Source organism: Phaseolus vulgaris, chromosome 5 (genome assembly GCF_051622355.1).
Source record: "Phaseolus vulgaris cultivar YP4 chromosome 5, ASM5162235v1, whole genome shotgun sequence".
Lineage (NCBI taxonomy): Eukaryota > Viridiplantae > Streptophyta > Magnoliopsida > Fabales > Fabaceae > Phaseolus > Phaseolus vulgaris.
In genome coordinates this window covers 31240074-31245215 of record NC_143502.1, presented here as the reverse complement: position 1 = coordinate 31245215, position 5142 = coordinate 31240074, and positions in this window count along the sequence as shown.

Below are 5142 nucleotides of genomic sequence, written 5' to 3'. Positions count from 1 at the left end.
CTCATGATTAGTATCCCTACCTAATTAGATTGTAATTTGGAGAGAGAAACTCCCTATATATTTCCTATACATGAAGTGATGTAACCATACACATAAGAGAATAAGAAACATCTTTCTTCTTACAATTTTTTATCATTTTCTTATTGCATCGATCTTGGTGCCCTGACAGCCTCTCCAATTTTATCTCCTAAATAAAAGATCATGTCTGGCAAAGAAGGCATCAGTAACGAGTCCGATAGAAGCCTCGTACAAGGCTTTAGTGCTGAGCAAATTCAGCAATTGGCAAAGACTATTTACTCGCTCAACAATAACGGTAAAAGTGACACGTTTGTTAGCACTGCAGGTCTGCTTGCCCATAACTCCTCTCTAATTCTGCTTTTACGAAACCATGGATTTTGGATAGCGGAGCAACCGATCACATTGCATCTGATTCACAATTTTTCACACACACTTTCATCATCATTTATTCCAAATGTTAATCTACCCACAGACTCAACTACGCTCATCTCATCTACAGGCACAATTAAATTCAATGACAAAATCACTCTCAAAGATGTTCTTTGTGTTCCTTCTTTTAATTTAAATCTCATGTCCGTTAGTAAGATAACCAGTTCACTAAATTGTTGTGTCGTTTTTACTCCACATGATTGCGTTTTGCAGGACTTGGTTACGGGGAGGATGATTGGCTCGGGTAAACAACACTCAGACTTATACTACACGTCCCCTCTTCCAAACCAAGCCCACACATCTCAAATATCGATCGACCCTGATTTATGGCACAAACGCCTCAGACATCCTTCTCCTGCGTGTCTACAACTTGCATCTTTCTTACTACCTATCTCTATCAGTAAAAATCTCATTCCCATTCATAATAATTGTAGTATTTGTCCCAAAGCTAAACAGACACGACTACCCTTTCCTTTAAGCACAATAAAATCTCATTCTCCATTTAATATATTGCATTGTGACATTTGGGGTCCTCATAAAACCCCAACACATTTTTATCTCTTAGAATCATTCATTACTTTTACACAAAATCAATTTCAGGCATCTATTAAAACCATTCGCGTTGACAACAGATTGAAATTTATTTCTTTGCGTAATTTTTTTCTCAAAAAAGGTATTGAATGTCAATGCACTTGTGTGTACACTCCTCAACAAAATGGAGTAGTAGAACACAAACATAGACACATTTTAAACACAGCATGAGCCATCCTATTTCAGTCCCATTTACCATTAGAATTTTGGGGGAATGCGTTTTAACCGCCACATATATCATTAATCGCTTGCCAACACCTTTACTAAAAAATAAATCACATTTTGAGATGCTATATAATCGCCCACCTTCACTTTCTCACTTAAAAGCTTTTGGTTGCCTATGTTATGCAACTGTTGTTTCACCTAAGCAAAAGTTTGATCCGCGCGCTCAATAGTGCATCTTCATTGGTTATACTCTCAATAAAAAAACATACAAATTATTTGATATAGATGCAAACACTTTTTTTACAAGTCGGGATGTCGTCTTCCATGAAAGTGTTTTCCCATTCTGCCAACAGTCACAGACACAAAAATTCATTTTTCTCAATTCTCATTTCTAGAACTATTGTGCATTTTGGGGTTTCAGTTCAGGTCTCTGCTCAAGGATCAAATACCACCTCTTGAAACATTGTCTTTGGTTTGCTTTTCTTTCATCATAACAATCTTTAGTTTTTTTGGTTTGATAACAATGTGTTCTTCACTGTCTAGGTATATGACACAAAACAACATTAGCAGTGAGTTCTCTTCTATAATCGATCAGCTGAACTTCAAGAAATGGTTAGTCAGGTTTTGCATCATTGTTCTTGTTTTTTTTTTCTTCATTTATTATTATATTGTCAGCTTAGATGATGAAAATGAATTTATATGCATTGTAAAAAAAAATTGTCATTTATATAAAAGCTGACCTTAGTAAAAGTAAAATTTAATATACCGTTCTTTGTACTATGATGATGGTCATGATGAATGTAAAGAGCAATAATAGTTGAGTTGAGTCTTTAGTGTGATTGTTGGTTATACAATTGTTAAAGATGAATATGAATCTTTAGAATTCTTACTCGTTTATCACCAAAGGTTTAAGATGTTGGTTTATCACCAAAGGCTTAAGATGCCTCCAATTAGTCCAATTGATGTCCATTATAACTTGTAATCCCTTTTGTCATATATTACATATTGCTTTGTCGGTTTTTACAGAGTCTTTTGGTTTGAATAAAATGAAGTGTCTTCCTTCTTTTAGATGTGTTGCCTTCTTCACAGTGTAAGAAATAAATGAAGACACAAATATAATTATATAACTTTAATCTCATTTTTGAATATTTTTCTCCGATTTCTCATATTTGGATAAGATGGTTTATTTGCTTCATTTTGGGTTTATGTACCTGGTTTTTCTACAGTTAGGACATGGGGGGACTCCTGCTCTATAATTTCCTTTTTCTTTCCTTCTAAATTCATATATATTCTCAGTTTCATAGATGTTAGTTAAACTTTAAAAAGGTTTGACTCCATGCTTAATATTATCCCAAGTATTCTCATTGATGTAATGCCTTTTTCAAGTTTATTTTTTATTCTTGTCAACTAATTAAATTGTGGTTGGCTTCTCACTTAATTTCCATACTAGAATGTATTACTTGACATTGCTTTTTATGGTTTAGTAGAGTTGCTTAATGTTAATAAATAGGTGTTGCATGTCAGTACAAAAAAAATGTGACTCTTGCTAATGTTTTCTTCAGTTTTGGTAAGATATTAAAACTCTTGTCTCGTGGTGTGTTTAGGTGAAAGATGAGCAAGCTAGAACCAATGAAGATGGACATGAAGAAAACTCCATGTATTGATTTTTTGGCGTTTTCCTTATGTTGTCTTGTAAGACATCTCTTTGTTCTTCAGGATGTATTTAGTATACCTTATAATATTTTTCACCAATTTTTTATGAACAGAGTTCATCTTCAATGTGTTATAGATAATCGTAAAGCTATGCTTTTCAAAGAACAAGCAATGGCCTATGCTCGCGCTATAGTTGTAGGATTTTACCCGTAATTTGTGGATAATCTTATATGTTTTTCTTATGCATTTAGAGCTTCACGTTTAAGGTCAACAAGTATACCGCAAAATGTTCAATGCAAAAAATAAACACCATTGATCAATTGAAACACTTTACTTTGAATGGAATAAATTTTCTAGGGATTTGATTCGATGTCATTAGTTATGTTGTCAATTATCTTAATTTCTAGATCCATTGAATTCAAGTTGTTTGCCACTTTTGTAATTGTATTCTATCACTATAATTGTCTTGTGAAATACTAGATCACTTTCTTAAAAAAAATTATATCATAATTTTTTTATTTTTTTTATCTTTTATACTCTAATGTGACTATGGAACACATTTTATCATCCAACAAATTTTTAATATGAAAATAAAATTGATAGTGAGAAAATAATGGTTATCATATTGCTTGTTCCTATCATATTCTATATGACTATTTCTTAGTGAGGAAGGAAAAGATGAATCTTGCTCTGGTATCATTTACATATAATTTAAGTTTTGAATTTCTCTTTGATTCATTATTGAACATGCATGTTATAATGTGTATTTGTATAGTTAAATTGATAAAAAAAGTACTTTTTTTTCTTCAGTGTGGATCAAATCAAAGGCTTGAGCAAATTCGTATGAAGACCGATACTTGTAATTATTGTCTTTCTTTTTCTTACATTTACTTTGATGTTGGCTTAATGAAATTTAATTAGTGATTTTAATATAAAAGTATATTTGATTCAGAGAATTAGTTCCATGTATAATTTAATTTGTAATACATACTTATTTGCCAATGATTTGATTTACATGAATTATGTGAAAAAAAGAAGGGAGAGAAGAAAAATAAAAAGGTAAGAAACTTGATTTATCTATGGATGTTATAACTGACATTACGAAGTCTTGTGAACTATGATAAATTCCTAAGGGCAAAAAATTCTTGTTTAGAGTGTTACCTCTCTTGAGCGTAATGTGCCTCTATAGACTTTGTCAAATCCTCATTTTCCAATTACATACGGATCTTTGCATACAAATATGAATTTGTATGTAACAACTACCTACGACAGTTTTACATACATATTTTTTTCATATGTAATCTGTATGTAACTATGTTTTACATACAAATTTTTTCTATTACATATAGATTTCTGTTGTATGTTATACCAAATTTTCTTGTAGTGTGTTAGTTACTTGTTCAAATTATTATTTTGGATTATTTCTATGGTTTAAAAGAAGCTTCTTCATGTTAATAAATGGGTACTTTCCCTTGAATATGCTTACATATGTGCGAAGGAAGCAAACTATGGTCACCTTCAAATTATTATTTATGATTTTCAAGTTTTATTAGGTCATTCATCTATCTTTCTCTTTGTCATTGTAAAGAAATGTTTTACCTTATTTGTTATTGACAAAACTGCATTGCGAATAATATCTTGTATGGTAAATTGATCCCTTGAATAACTGTCAGAAAACAAATCGAATTCTTTTAGGTTTTCAACTAGGGTATAAACCTTGTCTTTGGTTTCCCTTATTGTGTAAATCCCTTGAAGGGTATACAATTAGTTAAAATACAAGTGACTGATCACAACTTAGTTGCAAAAGAGGTTGTTATATGTTGTGAGTTTTATGATAATTGAATGTTAATACACTATCTACAAGTTTTCTCTTTTTGATCATTTAGTAAAATTCAAGTGTTTTGCACATTGTTAAATCTATTTGACAGGTTATGTTTTTTTTTACTAGACTATAAGTAAAAGCTAGTATTGACCTTTCTTAGGTGAGTAGAAATTTATTGAGTAGTCTAGCAGTTTCCTATGTTATTGTTTTTGGCTATAAATGATAAGATTAGTGTAACAACGTGTTTTTTTTTAAAACCAACAGAACCCTTGCCCCCTGTCACGCACCATTCTTTTTCTTTCTCCCTCCATCTCTCCCTTCTATCTTCTCTCTTATTTTCTCACTCCATACCTCATCTATTTTAGAATCTGATCATACCACGTTGTAGCTGAAGAATTAAGAAACATTTCTACCCGATCAGATTTTCAAACAGAGTAAGTTCATTTTTACTATAAGTATCCTTT